This window comes from Falco cherrug, chromosome 6 (genome assembly GCF_023634085.1).
Source record: "Falco cherrug isolate bFalChe1 chromosome 6, bFalChe1.pri, whole genome shotgun sequence".
In the NCBI taxonomy this organism is placed as follows: Eukaryota; Metazoa; Chordata; class Aves; order Falconiformes; family Falconidae; genus Falco; species Falco cherrug.
In genome coordinates, this window is record NC_073702.1 from 30,005,159 (window position 1) to 30,021,240 (window position 16,082).

The window sequence follows — 16,082 nt, forward strand, 5'->3', positions numbered from 1 at the left end:
CTAATCAGCCCCGTTGACAACTGTGCCACTCAGTAAAATTTCCAAGAGATAAACCTTTAAGGATACTGTTCTATCATATATAAATGTTCTTAGCTTTTTTCCTCCCTCTGCAATTCCATTTTGTACAGAGTGCTAGCTGTACAGGTTAATTCTTTTTAGCCCTTTTGTTCCAAGCAAGGACTACAGATTTATTAATGAATCACCTTAAATCTGTATTTTGTATAAAATATATACTTAACTCATTTTGACCTCTTTGTGGTTCTCTCTCCATAGATAATCATTACAGAGCTCATCCACATGAGGCTCCTAGGATATTCTGTGATGCTACTATCTGGCGACGGTTGCAGAGACAACTGATAATGTCTAAATTTGATCCTTTGCTCCCATCATGTGATTTAGGTAAACAGAGGTAATAGGAAGAGTTTTGCATGTCCTAAAGACGACCCACAAACCCCAGCATGCTGAAGGAGGTTGTCCAAAACAAGTTAAGAGGAACCCTTACTCATCCTCATCCTGTGGCATGCAGTCACTGGAGCCAGGGGTACATCTGGCATGTGTGTGTAACTCGGCAAGCCTTACATCTTTCAGGCTTGAATTTAGACAAATTCTTAAACAGCCATAGAAATGGTGCTATTCTTTATGGTTTTTATAGCAATCTAATGGTTTGGAAAGGTTCCATAGGTCAAGACAGTGCCATGCCCAGGTCATACACAGCACAGGCTCATCCTCAGCCTTCTTTTGAAGCCAAGCCACTGGGAAACCCCAAATGCAAGAGGCATGGGGAAAGATGCAGAGGAAGACCAACAGCTCAGTTACTTGGGCACTTCATAAAAGCAAGAGAAATACGCCTGTCATTCTGTCATTTTGTACCCATTTAATAATGTAGAATGACTGCAGAGTCCAGAAGAGAGAAGGAGGTGGACTGGTTACTGTCTGGCACTTTTATAGCATTCCCTGTAATGCACAGAAAATCCTGCTTAGTCTGAGAAGCTCTTGGCAGAACATAGTCATTGCAGAGGCCTTTTCAATGAAGTTGGGTCTCAGCTCTACTAAGCATATGCACAAGGAGAATGGTGGTAGGAGGCTAATGATTTGGTCATGCAGGTTTGTTTCATGGGGCCACAAAAAATATTTCTCAAGTGGCAGAACAAAAACCCCTGACTCTTTTCCTCTAGCTTTTGCTGTTTAATCACAGGGCTGAAAGACCTTACCAATGGCACACATGAGGCCAAACACAGATTCCATTGTCCTTCCCCTCCCCCATCCCCACCCCCCAACACCATTTTAGCTGAAATGTTTCAAAAGCAAACACATGAAAAGAGGTTGAGACAGATGTCTGGCGAGGGTATTTTCAATTCAGTTGGTTGGAGTCTGATAAGGGTATAAACAACAAAAAATGTTCCTCTTGCCTAACACAGTTAGTCAACCTTAACAACAGACAGTAGACCAGTCAACTACCTTTGCTTGTAATTGTAATAAGGAACTACTGAATGCCAGACTATTACAGTTTTGCCCATAATATTAAGTTATAAGAGATAATTACAGGTATCAAGATGGGCAGCTGTTTCCCTGAAATAATATTGTCCTCTCATTATTTTTCATTTAGATAAGACACCAAAAATGTTAAAAATGAGTAGTCATTCATTACATAAAGCAGCAGCTGAGCGGTAGGTGGAGGAATAGTTGTTTGTTCTTATTCCTAAGCAAACACACATAGAGTTTCATTTTTAAAATTCATTTTATTTTAATGGCAAAAAAGTGATCTCTAATGACAGAGTTTTGACTGGTAAATCTTCTTTGCAGTTTTTCCTGTTTAATCTCTGAAAGTTGATGTAGCTCATTCCAATTGCCCACAGCATCAACTTTATACTCTTGAAAGAACTTGCTCTCTTTTTAGTTTTCCCTTAATGTTTTGAGCCCTTACCAGAAATGGTAATCTTCTGAAGGTGTTGGCAGGAGCCATGAAATTCGCCAAAAAAGCTCATGTCTAACCAAGTATCCCATTATCAGGACCACCCAAGAGATCCAGGTTTGTCACAGACACAGTATATTCCTTTTTATGTTTTTCTAGGATTAGAAAGAAAAGAGAATTTGGGGTGTTGGTTAGTCAGGTTAGGAAAAAGTTATGAAGTGCATTCTACCTAAATAACACAGTCTTTTAGCTGTTTTGGAGCAAATACATTCAGGTCCATTTGTTTATTACAGCCAGTCTGTTTATCAGGGTTATTTGATTTCACACCACCAACCTGGTGCCGCATCTCACATATTGCATTGAGGAACTTCCCTTGGTAATTTGTGACCAGCGTTTGCCTAAACTCCCCTCTCTCTGCAGGCAGGCACTGGGTCCTATGTGAGATGGAAACCCCACAGGAGCTGCAAGGTGCTACTGCGCCTCTCTGTTATAAACTTTCCCCCTGACCACAGATTTCTGAGCTGAAGCCTCAATTACTGTGACACACTGCCAGGGATGAGCCATGGAGGTGCATAGCTGTTACTCCACAGTGGGGTGGAAAGGGCAGAGCATTCACCATGAACTGGTCTGGGGATGTCTGCTCTGTCCTGCAGTAAGAGCCCAACAATCAGGTGTGAGTGTCAGCTTCACTCTTTACTTCTCTTTTTTCAGGGAAATGAAAGCCCAGAATGGGGTTGGCTGTGGAAATTCTGAAGCATTGTGATTGTTTCAGCACAGGTTGGGAGTTGCTGCTTTAGCACTTATTGAAAAAACAGTGGTTTGCATCACAAGAGCAGGATGAGACATAATAATACTTGAGCTAAGTCACCGCCACTTCCCAGCACGGTTCAAGGTGATGACTAGTCCCAGAGTAGCTGGCATCCCACTATAGGAAAGATCACTTCTTTCACTGTCTCATACAGTAGTGATTATAATCTGTCAGATCAATCTTTCCTTTCCTGGAGCTGAAATCTCTGTGACTGACAGAAGATCATATTTGGAGGCTCCACAGTTCTGAAATTGGCTTATTCTGGAAATCTGCCAGTGTCACAGCCTGGCAAAGCAGAGGGATCAGAATTACACTTGGCTATTCAGTCAGTGTTGCGAACAGTTTCATCACTGCTGCAGGATGTTGTAAGCTTAAGGGACAGCTCTTTATTTTAGTCTTAGGATCATTTCCATTAATTTCCACATTCCTAAAACCTGGAAAAAATATACACTTCTCAAGTCTATTGCACTTTGAAAGCATAAAATTTCTCTGTTCAATATTTCTTTGTCCATCTTAGCTGAGGAAGTCAGGAAAATACGTAATGTGAAAGGCCTGTAAATAGCAGACTGGGGACCCACACTGAAAGATTAGATGACAATGGTTATTCATTCATGCTTTGTAAGACAGAAAGAAAATGACTTTATGTTCATTTCCTCCCCACACCTTCACCCTTTTCTAAAGGTAACAGAAAGGATTCCTATAGTACACAAGTTATTTTAAGCTCTTGAACAACTTACAGATCTAACATCTTTTTCCATGTACATAAATAACCCCACCTGTTGAAGTATCATATAAATGTGATCATTAAAATAGATGTAAGTAAAAAATAGCAGTATACTACATTTCAATCTAAAAATTATTCTAGGAACAAAGCACAGATATGAGACACAGGCTTTTCCTATTTCAAAAAGATAAAAAGGATTCTCCAGTATGAGGTGTTTTTTTCCAGTGTCAAAAGCCTATTATACACTCATCAACATTTTAAAAGTTACTGAAAACTGAAAAAATAGAAATTTTCCTTGGTCAAGCTGTTGAAGTTCACAGACAATGTTATGTCACCACGCACAGTAGGGGTTGCCAAAGTGGTGCCACAGATGCATCAAATTTGTCTCAGTTTCACAAATTCCTCTGTCCTTTTTTTACTGTTGCATCTGAAACAACCACAGTTCGCCAGCAGTTAATGAAGTGATTTCCCTCCATTTTTCAATAGAGATCTGAGACACAAACTGAGAAGGCCCACAGATACTTTGTGATAAAGAAGTCACAAGACACAAGGACGACACAATACCTGCTCCAAACTGTTTCCAGGCTGATCCTAAGTACAATGGAACAGCCATACTTCAGATAAGAAAGAGATCTGAGACCAAACTTCCTGCAAATTTTTCCTAGTGAACTAAAAAGCCACAGTGTGAAGGTAGTTATTTTTAAAGTGGTATTTTGGCTTCTTTGTTTGGTGGTCATATCACATTTTCAGCACCTAGAAATCCTCCGCTTATGACAGTGTCTGAATGAAATGTTGTTACTGACGTAACAATTATCTCCTCACCCTGTAGCTTTCAAGTTATGACTTAATGTTGAGAAAACTGTGGGCTAAGTGAGTGAAATAACTTCAATACCTTCAAAGGATGTGGTTAGAACAGTCTGTAGGGGTGGGAAGAGAGTTTTCCTTTGCAGTTGGTAGAGTGGCAACAACAGAGTGGCTTTTCAATTGCTTCTGTATTGCAGCTTAGGGCTTTTAGCCCCTGTCTGCTGCACCCACACACGATCTGGTGCAGTCACTTAAAAAGCATATAGCAACCTCTCAGCTCAAGGAGTCCTTTCAAAGCAAGCTTCAGTCACCCAAGGGGCCAGCAATCTGCAGAGGCTGCTTTTTCTGTCCCTGAGATAGAGAATCACATTGGCTCTGCTGCACTGGGACCACCCTATGCCCATGGTGGAGAAATAGGATTTGCTTTTCATTAATTCTGTTACTATAAAAAATTCCTGTAGGATATTCTGCAGCTAGAGCACTGAATCATTTCTGAAACTTCCTATTCAAATATTTGTTTTATATGGCAATGGTATTAGTAATGTGCAAGTTTTATGCACTGCTATTTCCTCCCACACCCATTGAAAACTAACAAGAGCCAGCCTGTCAAAATAAGAATGTGAATTATAGATCAGCTATAACATGCTTGAAATAGCCAGTGTTCCAGCCTAGGTGATACCATATAACTCTGCTTTCCCTGTGCTTGTAAAATTGCACAGTCTACAATTCACCAAAGAAACCCTATAAATTAAAACCTGAATTTATCCCATTTCATTGGAGATGCTTAAATCAGGTGCTTAAGGTGAATTTTCTCCTATGATTCTATGCAAAGAGACAGAAAACTTCCTTTTAGCTCACCTAGGATTTAACTTGTCCTTAAGGAGGTCCATTGCTCACTACTGACGGAAGCCAAGGTGACTCAAGGATTTCAACTTAGGTGCCTCAATTACATACATCATTTTCAAGGAAAAGAAAAGGAGCCAAGGCTCTCTCTAAAGCTCCAAAAAGCTTGTAGGAAGGCTGAGCTCTCCCTTTTTGGTTTGGTCCTTTTCCTTTTTCATATGCTGCCTTGGAGGCTGGCTCTGGCATTACTCTGTGCTGCCAGCTGCTCTCAATACCAAGCACCTAGTATGTATATTGTCCTGTGTTCTATATTCAAAACAATCAGGAAACGGAAGCAAGTAATGTGTCTGCAATGTTTGCTCATGTGGGGTAATAAAAATGAAAGCTGACTCTGAGGAGTGGCGGAGAGGCCTTATGCTACAGAGTGATTCGGTAATAAAATGGCAGAGGAAATCCCAAGTTGATAAATGCAAAGCATATCAGAAAAAGGTAAAATACCCCTAACTCATGACCCACCAACAGGCTCCGATCTGGTCTTAATCACTGAGGGAGCACAGAAATCTTGCAGCCATGAACACAGCCATAATCACAGTCACAATCAGCAGTGGTCAGAAAAGCAAGTCAGTATCAATAACTGGTTATGGAAGGTTATGGAGCAGATCTTCCTGAGTTGCCATCACGCAGCATGTACAGGACAATCCGGTGATCAGGCCCAGCCAGCATGGGTTTATGAAAGGCAGGTCCTGCTTGACTAACGTGATCTTCTGTGACAAGGTGACCCACTTAGTGGTTGAGGGAAAGGATGTGGATGTTGTCAACCTGGATCTTAGTAAAGCCTTTGGCACCATTTCCCACAACATTCTCCTGGACAAACTGGCTGCTCATGGCTTCGATGAGTGTAGTCTATGCTGGGTAAAAAACTGGCCAAAGAGTGGTGGTGGATGGAGTTACATCAGCTGGTGACTGGTCACAAGTGGTGTTCCCCAGGGCTCAGTATTGGGGCCAGTTCTGTTTAATAACTTTATCAATGATCTGGACGAGAGAATCGGATGCACTCTCAGTAAGTTTGCAGATGACACCAAGTTGGGGTGGAGTGTTGATCTACTTGAGGGCAGGAAGGCTCTGCAGAGGGATCCGGATAGGCTGCACTGATGGGCCGAGACCAGCTGTATGAGGTTCAACAAGGACAAGTGTCAGGTCCTCCTGCACTTGGGTCACAACAAGCCTGTGCAATGCTACAGGCTTGGGGAAGAGTGGCTGAAAAGCTGCCTGTCAGAAAAGGGCCTGGAGGTCCTCAACCAGTCACCCCAAGTCCCTGAGGTCTCTCTTGAGTGCCCTCAGACTTCTTGTTGTGTGGACTTCATCACTGCCCACTTGGAAGACCAGTAATGGATAGTGAACAGAGGGCCGTGCCAGACAAGGTTGCTGTCTGGTAACATCCCTTACCCAGCCCCCAGGGAGGCAGCAGCCTTCCCTGTGGGTTGGGTATGGTCAGCATAGCAGACCTTCCATTCCTCTCAGAGTGGAGTCACTGGTGACAATCCCCTTTCTTTTCTTCGTAGCAAAGTTGGTCATGATGCATGGGGTTGAACAACTTTCCCCAGGCAACTTCTCCACCTGGATGGGCTTTTGTCCACATCATCATTTTCCTGGCCTCCAGGTTCCAGAGCTGCATACCTATTGTATAGGGGCACCTGGGAAGGTGAAGTAGGCTGGGGGTGATTCACCTGCTGCCCTGACCAGGGACCTGTTTGGTCTCTTCTCCCAAGTAAGAAGCAATAGGACAGGAGAAAATGGCCTCAAGTTGCACCAGGGGAGGTTTAGTTTGGATACTAGGAAAAATTTCTTCCCTGAAAGGGTTGACCAACATTAGACCAGGCTGCCCACGGAGGTAGTTGAGTCACCATCCCTGGAGGTATTTAAAAGACGTATAGATGTGGCACTTAGGGACATGGTTTAGTGGTAGAAATGGCAGTGCTATGTTAATGGTTGGACTTGATAATCTTAAAGGTCTTTTCCAACCTGAGCAATTCTATGATTCTAACTATCAGAAAGAAATATGAAATAAACCAGAAGCCAACAATGTGTCACTATAAATCCATACTGCTTCTGTACACTGAATATTGAGTGGGATTCTAGTTTCCCATCCCAAAGGGTATAGCAGAAGCAGAAATGGGAGAGTGAAATGAGATCTTTATAAAAGGAATTATTAAATAGACTGAGATTCTTCAGCTGGGAAAAGAGATGGGATATAATACAGGGTCTATAAAATCATGAATGGCAGGGAGAAAGTAAGTACAGAATTACTGCTTGCTGTCTCCTCTAACACAGTAACGAGGGGGTATCAAATGAAATTAAGAGGCTTGAATGACACAAGTTCAAACAAAGAGTTACTTTTTCACATCTATAATTAAGTTATGGAATGCCTGGCCACAGGATGCTGCGGTTGCTAAGAGCACATGAGGGCTCAAAAGTGAATCAGAAGAATTCACTAAAGAAAAATCCGCTGATGGATATCAGAAAGGCACTGCTGCTGGTTCAGTGAGCAAATGGGCTCCAAACCACTGGCAGAGGGGCCTGAGAGACTTCTGTGAAGGTGTGTCATTATATGCTTGCACTGTTCTTGTCCTCTCCCATGGACATTTGCTGTTGCCCTGAGTCAGAGAGAAGATAGGGTGCTCGATGGGCCACTGCTCTGACTTTGTATGGTCATGGTTATGTTTTTAGTGTACCTACAGAACTCCTATGCTTGAAGGTGAGAAAAGATCATTCCAGTAAAATCATATATCTTTCTGTCTGGTTGATGTCATCACTTAAGCAAATGGAGGGTAAAAAAATGCTCTTGGAAATCCAAACAGGAAGCACTTTGCAAAGAGGCACAGGCTGGTGCCTGCAGAGCTGCTGGTATTCATGCTCCATGGGACCTGAAAGAGACCTTTGCTACCTGCAGCCTGAGCACAGATGCATAAGGACAATTAAATGATCCGATTCTTTTTTTTTTTTTTTTTTTTTACCTTCTCCAGATTATGGCAGATCTGATGCTTATCATTTGAAAGCTAGGACACACCTGCACAGTAGCAGCACAGTGCTGAGCCAGAATCATGACAGACAGTATCTCTCCCTGGCTAATAAGTTCTGACAAAACCAAGGCCAGCACTCAAGGAAAACTCTCTGGTTTTAGTGCTTTCACGGAGTTCAGTGCCAGCAGTGTGGTTACACTGACAGTATAGCATGAACCAAGGCTTTGTTCCAAATAACCCAGAACTGGCTCATCTAACCAGCCTTACCTCTGGGTGTAGAGTGACCTTCCCGATTAGCCTTTTAAAAGCCTTTCACTATATATGGCACTTTCAGTCTTAGCAAGATAAATCTGAAGGGAGAGCAAAGGGATGTCTCATGATGCAAGTACTAAAGCATTCTTGGATTTTCAAGAAAAAATACACAAAACAACTTCCTGACTAAAAAAGAGCTGTATCTGGCATGGGAAACTTCTACATTAGACCTTATCCTGACAGGGAAATATTAATCACAAAAGTTAGTTTGCTTAGGTGGAATTGATAATGACTTGTGTTCTGTGTGCTTTTAAAGTGCATTTTACATGTTTTACATGTAAGCAGGATAAAGTCCTAAACAGTAAGATTTATAACCATTGCCTTAAAAGATCTTGTTCCACAAAGCTGAAAAAAAATTAAGAGATGTATCAGCCAGCCTGGAGGAGAAAATTTAAACCAACAAAAATATGAATAATAATTTACAGCAACTCAGAAAAAAATTGTTAGATCTTCAAGAAGCCACAATTAAGAAAGATGTGCACACCAGCTGAAACCAACATTCTTCTGAGGAGGGACTGGATGATAGTTAATATTTTGCCATTACTTCTGCAGACAAAATAGGGCAACCAGGTAATTATAGGCCTGTCAGTTTGAAGTCTATTCCAGGCAGAGTGATGGAGCTGCTGATAGGAAAGTCAATTAATAAAGTATTAAAACAGTGCAATTTAATTAATGGCAATCAACACAGATTAATGGAAGAAAGATCTTATCAAATTAATGTGCTATTTTTATAAGATTACAAATTTGGTGAATAAAAGCAATTGTGGTAACATTGTATACTTTGACTTTGGATGCATTTGCCATACAGTATTACAAGAGATTCTTACAGAAATCAGAAATAACAGGATGAACACACCTGGCCAACCAACTTGTTCTAAAGCTGGCTAGCACTAGATCTGACAGCCTAATGTAACATGGGGCTATCAGAGAGTCAGTTCTTCAGGGACTGCTTATCAGCCTTGTGTTTACTAATAATGCATTCGGCAATGTGGGAGAAAGCAGTGTCTTCGCTAATAATATTTTTGAATGAACACAAATTTGGAAATGGGCAGAAATGGGCAATGCCTTTTTGGCATTGCTTAAGGAGCAGATGCAAAAGAAATAACAGGTGTTTCACATGTAACCCAACATAAAGGACCTATTTAAGAAGAAACATCTCAGGCTTTACTCATTTAAGAAGAGATCTCCTGTGGGAATCTGAGATTGGAAAATGAACTGGGGGTCCTGGCAGCCAACCAGCTGAACCTCAGAGCCCTCTGAAATCATGTGGCTGAAAGGGCCAGTGCAATCTTTTTCTATGTGCAAAGGATAGCATCGAAGGGGGGTAAGAAGGTTGTATTACTTCTGCGTTTGGCATTGGTAAAAGCTGTTGGAATAATGCTGATCATGATGTCAGCAGCTCCAGAAGGATGCTGGCAAATTGGAGGTAGTTCAGAGAAAAACCACAAGAGTATGAATGGAAAAAGAAAAAGCTGTAAAATGGAGTGACTCCACAGGGTAAGTCTATTTAGATTTAGTGTATCAAAGTAAAAGCTAAGGAATAACGTGATTATGCTTTGTAAGTGCTTTCATGTGGAATAGACACTGTCCATTAGGGCAGTTTTGTTCTGTTAGAAAAATATACAAGGAAATCCATGGAAAGCTGAAGGTGCATATTTTCTGTTAGATTAAGGATAGGCAACTACTGCAACCATTTACTATTCATTATGATACAGCTGGGTGTCTTTTCTGTCTAATCCTCCTTAAGTCCTGCTCTTGTTCAACAGGAAGGAATCAGCTCAAGTCGAGGTAAGCTAATGACCCATGTTGAAGAGTCAGAAATGGTGTTAAGATGGTTTACATCATTAACGTCTGTGAATGCAACTGTGTAAATTATATACACAAACATTTTTTTAAGTAAATAAAGTTATTTCTAAGTGAAGAATGCAATCCAAATTTAGCTAAAGGCAGTTTTTTGTGTAATCAAAAGGTGCTTTGTGAATGATGGGGGTGGTGGTTCTTTCTAGCTCTGCTTTGGGAATCTGCTCATTTTTCAGTGTTACCTAAAAAGATGGCAACACAAGATTGCAAGGAGGTTTTGGAGAACAGCTTCTAGAAGCACATCCAGTTTTTGTGTTTCCATCTCACATTCATCTCCACCAGCATCATGCTGATGGGTGCAACTAAGGCAGCAAAACCTGCCTAAGAGGGATCTGGTTCAGGTTATGTACTTGTATGGAATATAACTTCCAAGGGAATTTATTCCTAAAGTGAAAAGTGTATGTTATACCTCCCTAAAAGAATAGAGACCTTAATGGCAAGTGGCTTCAATCCCAAAAAGTTAGGAATAACCACTCGTAATATTTCATAGCTTCTCTTGCATACAAAGGTTTTCCTGGAATGTGCAAACACAGCACATCTCTTCCTGATCTTACACCCATGGGTGTGCTTTACTCACCTAGTTCATTACAAAAGAAATAAACCCACCCTTTTCCTTCTCTTAGCAATACTAGTACAACTTAAAATACAGGAAATATAAAAGGCATGCCACTTACATCTGATCAGTGAGGGAGTGCTCTTCCTCAGGTAATTTCATACAGCTAAAAGAGGGGGCTGTTCAGAAAAGAATTCTACCACATAAGATTGATTTCAATTAGTGAGGGATAACATTGATATGGATATACATAACGCAACCACTTTTTAGCTTCTGGGAATGGTGCCATCTGTGAATAATGAGAGCTAGTGGTAACAGAAAATGTAAGGTCTGACTAGGGTAGCTAACAGCCCACAGTCTTGACAGTCTGATTTGGAGGGCAGTGTTGTGATTTAGAAGGTCAATTTGCTTTTGCTTATGCTACCTGAGACCCATCAGCAACGCATCCAATGTACAGATGGAGATCTCTAAACTACCAGGAATGGCTAGGCTGGGAACATACCATAGTCATAGCCACAGCCTAAAATGTGGATATGTAATACTATCACTTTGGAAAAATTTACTACGTTACTGGGATTCAGAACCAGAGATGAAGATCCCTGATTCTTGACCCAAAGACTGCTTTGTCTCCTAGGCAGAACACTCTTCCATACACAGAGATTTGTCCTGCAGACAGCTAAGATACTTCCTAGGTCCCAGATGAATAAACATATGAAGGCAAAGCTCACAACACTTCAGTTAACAGCTTTTTTTCTTTACAATTTCTGTACAATATAACAAGAAGACTTTTGCAGAAATGTTGGACCTGCTTCTTTCTACCCTGTTTAACTGGCTTCTGTATGTAAATCACTTTGTGGAGGGCTGGGGGTGTTGGGTTTTTTTGGTTTTTTTTTGTTTTTGTTTGGTTTTTTGTTGGGTTTTTTATTTTGGTTTTTTTTGTTGTTGTTTTTTATTTATTGCAGTATAGTCAGTTGTAAATCTTGCAATGAGTTATTGAATAATACTTTTTTTTTTACTTTATTTTTTTGGTGTGTGTTGTTGTTTGAGTGAAGAATTAAGCCTAAGGCTTGATTCTGACTATAGATATGGTACATAGGTATTTATCCTTACATACTTTGTTGTATCCCTATTACACATGCATTTAATCACCACATATGCAGTTCATGCAAATGGGTACGTTTCCTGTCAAGTTACCTCTTGAAAGCAGCTCAGTTAATAAAAAAAAGGACTTACAGACCAAAAGCCAAAATCACATCTCTTTTTAAAGACATGTCTCCACGTCTTTGAATTGCCCTTTTTGATGTATGGAGAAAACACTTGCCCTTTAGCATCCCATGATTTATCATTTTGCTTAGCCTTCCTTATTAACATACTAAAGTTCTAGTGTAAATGATTACAAAAAAACTATTAAAAAATAGAAAAACATATCCAAGTTGTCATGGGAATTCAGCCTTGACAACTGGTGGAATGGTACTTGCAAGCATATTTTGAGCGAGCTACTTGGATTAATTTTGCTGGAACAAGACTGTCGTCTCAATATGACAGTTCTCAACACCTAATAGTTGTTTAATGTTCCCAGTAGGCTCAGCCCTGCGCTTTGTAAATCAGCAAAAAATAAAATGAAGTTCTTTATTTTACTACTTCAAAAATTATTATCCTTTTTGTTCTAGCTTGTGTTTGTATGCCGATAATATATTTTCTGTAAAGGGACAAAGAGCAGACTGACCTGGAAAAGGAAGTCTTTCTTATGTAGAGCTGTCTTTGATCACTCGCAAGACTTGTGCTCTGATCTACGCTCATTGACATCAATAGAAGAAAGACTGCTATTGGCTTGGAGGGGGGGGTTGGCTCCTGTCCACGCAGAGTCCATATTCACAAAAGCTGAAAGATAAAACATACCGAAATTCAGAGTTACAGAAAAGATGCTTTTCTTTGCACAAGGTTAGATTTATAACACACTATTCACTTTATATTTTTCCTTACTCTCTGACACAGGAAACTCCAATTTCTACATCCTATTGTTGCTGTTTACTGGCAGATAAACCCTAGACAGAGAAAAGGGGAGAGTTTTGTGGGTACTTTCTATAGCATGAAAATAGAAGGCCTCCTTCATAGACTCTCCTGGGACACTGAAGAATAGGAAAAAGGAAAATAAGGCTCCAGGGAAACTGCCCCCCCTACCCCACCCCCAGCTGCATTTCCTGCAGGAAGAGCCATTCCAGAGAGGGAACTCAGCACTATAGTAATGAACACAGTAATCAAAGTGGATAATTGCAGAGTCTGTTTAAAAGATAAAGAAACTTCTAATGGGATTGTCTCTCTTAGTGACAGTTTCCAGACAAGGTAAATCAGCACAATGAAGTCCAGAGATGAAAACTCAGTCAGTGAACAGTCCTAAAAGGAATCCTCCCCAGCTCAGTTGGGGGAAGGAAGGCAACCTTTATTCTGACTTGTATTGGTGTCTTCAGGAAGGTCATGGGAGATGATGATAGTTTTGTTGTATGCCATTCTGCTGGCTGTTTCTTTGGTACCAATGATTCAGTAACTGGTTTATATTACATATTCAAAAACATTATCTCATTCAATTGAATGAGAAAATATAATGAAACAATATTTGCACTACCAACACAGTTCATTTCAAACAAGAGTCTCCAAATACTGTGAACATGACATTTAGGCTTGGATCAGCCAGTGGCATCCCTTTAGCTCACACATTCTGGGCCAACGTTTTTCAAGTCAGGCATCTCTTTCTCATTTTGTTAATGCCTCCTACATAAGTACCACAACTATGCAAAGCAGGCAGCAGTCAGAAAAAACTTCATTGCCGACTTGATCTTCAGACTTTGATCTGACTTGTAGGATCTGATTCCTGTTCACATCTCATGTGTTATATGTTGAACTTGCTTTACAATTTCAGCTGACCAATGGAGACTTGGGTCAATAAAAACAGGCACAGGATTATGTACACCTATTGTGTCTATGACGGATATAAAGATTTGCTCATTCAGAGTTTATTCCTGTAATGTCATACTAAAATGGCAATATTTTCATTGACATATCTGAGAGCAGAAGCAATGTTTACAAAGTGTTGGTTTGGGGAAATACGGCATATAAAAGGGAAGTAAAATTATTAAAAATATACTGGAAAAGCAAAATTTATCTCATGGATAGATAAAAGTGTCATTCCCACTACATGTACCCTTCCATGCCTCTTAGGGCAGAATTAATCCAGAAACCAAAACTTAAAAAGTCTTCTTCCCAAACTTGAATATTTAGGGCAAGTGAATCCCATTCTATGCTGAATCACTTCTTTAGATTCTATTAAAAATCAGGAGTTTCTAACCTGAGGCTTAGAATTAGATTTTTCATCTCTTTCTCCTTTCACTCCTTTCTCCTGTTGGGCTTGAAGGCTCTGGATAGCCTTTCCAGAATTACTAGGGGCTGTGGCTCCAGATGATGCTGGGTAACTAAGAAAGTTAAAGAGAACACATAGGTTTAGAGAAAAAAGGTTGATGCAAGAGCCCATGTCTCTCGGGCTTTGTCATAGTCAGAAGGAGTATGCAGGGGAAGAGGAAGGGAGAAATTGTGTAAAAAGCCATCTACTAAGAAAAGAATGTTTGATTTGGATCACAGGATGTGAGACGGGAGAATGTATTGCATAACTTTATGGCTTGTCCTTATTTGCAATGATTCAATATCCGGCAGTGCTCATCCCATTTCTAAAAATGGTATTGAAAAGTTACAGAGTATTCAGAGGTGATGGGAATAAGTGAGGAATGGAAGGAAAACACCTTCTCATTTTATGGCAAATAGCAAAGACCAGGTCTGGAGGTCATCCTACAGGTTGTTGCAGATCACTGATTCTGTGTCTTTCCTCATTACCCATGGGACATTCAGCAGGTCAAATCCCCTCTGTTGCTGAAGGCTCACCTCCATGCCAAACTTAAGATCATGGCAATCCTTTCTTAGTGGAATCCTATCTTACAACTGCATAACAGGGCATGTACAGCTCCCAGTGTGGGGAACGAGATGAGGCAGGTGCAGTACCGTGGAGGGAGAACTACCCCTCACCACAGCCATTTCTGAAAACTCCCCTGTCAAGACTAGCTCCCGATGGAAGAATCCCTACAGCCTCTCTGGAGCCCTGTTTAGAGGTATTTCTTCTCTCTACCTGAAAGCAGACACCTGCGGAACAGACTTCTCTATCAGGGTTATTTGAATATTAGCATGGTAATTTCTCCCTACCCCTTGAAAACAAGCATCATTCAAGCCTGCAGGTCCTTACACTGAAACAACTCCTCTCCCATTTCTGACCCTCCCCTGTGCTGATGTGGGGAAAGGGGAGCCAAAATACAGCCAGCCCCATGGCATCACCCTCAAAAGGCTGCAGCCCGGGGCCACAGCCCTGCTCTCCCCACCACCCTGTTCTCCTCTTACTGTTGGGTTTTTTTCTGTTTTGTTTTGGTGGTTGTTTTTTTTTTTTTTTTTAGGGGGTGGGTACTGTTTTGGGTTTGGTTTTTTGGTGGGGTTTTTTTGTGGGTTTTCTTTTTGTCGTTGTTTTAAAGGGATTCACAACCAACACACAGACAAGAACTAGGGAGTAAATGCCAGACTCATTCGGCGTTCAGGGAGCCGCTCATCAAACTTCAATATATGTCCAAACTCCTGTTATTTAAACATTAGGGGAGCGGGTGAAAACAACCTACCAGACCGCAGTGGTGCTGGGCGGAGACAGACCGACCTCATTCATGGCTTTCTCTGTGCAGGGCGAAAAGGTTTACGTCTTCCCTCTGGCCCCCCCATTTTAATTTTGGGATGGATTAAGAGCCTGGAGTCGGGAGAACTCCTCCCACCCGACAGCACCGGGAAGCAACCGCTCTTGCTCCCGTAAGTACGCGGAGACCCGCGCTGCCCGGAAAAAAACGATTTCTTCATTGAGAAAAAAAGCCGGGCCGGCGCCAGCCTGCCACCGCCTGCGCCCACCGTTATGGCTGTTAATATTTATTAATTCGTTATTATATTAAAATTAATTAATTAACATTAGTGACCCCAACCGCACGGGTAATCCCCCCGAGAGGCTGGACCTGCCGGCGCTCAGGCAGCGCGGGGGGAGCCGCAGCCAGCATCGCACCGGTGCGTGGTGGTGTACAGCGGTGCCAGGCTGCCCCCGGAGCCCCCCGGCACAGCTCGGCTCGGCAGGGCTGCGGAAGAACGCCTCACCTTGTTTACCCCGAGCGCGGCTGGCG

The 16,082-nt window shown here is 41.5% G+C and overlaps 1 long non-coding RNA gene across 1 annotated transcript; it reads right to left on the reverse strand.

The window, feature by feature from the left end:
- Positions 1 to 1,719: 1,719 nt before the first annotated feature.
- On the reverse strand, positions 1,720 to 16,070 carry LOC114016870 (uncharacterized). Its single transcript, XR_003561610.2, has 3 exons — positions 15,543 to 16,070; positions 12,563 to 12,717; positions 1,720 to 2,067 (listed from the first exon to the last, which is right to left on the reverse strand). It is a non-coding gene; the product is annotated as an uncharacterized LOC114016870 (long non-coding RNA).
- Between the last annotated feature and the right edge of the window lie 12 nt (positions 16,071 to 16,082).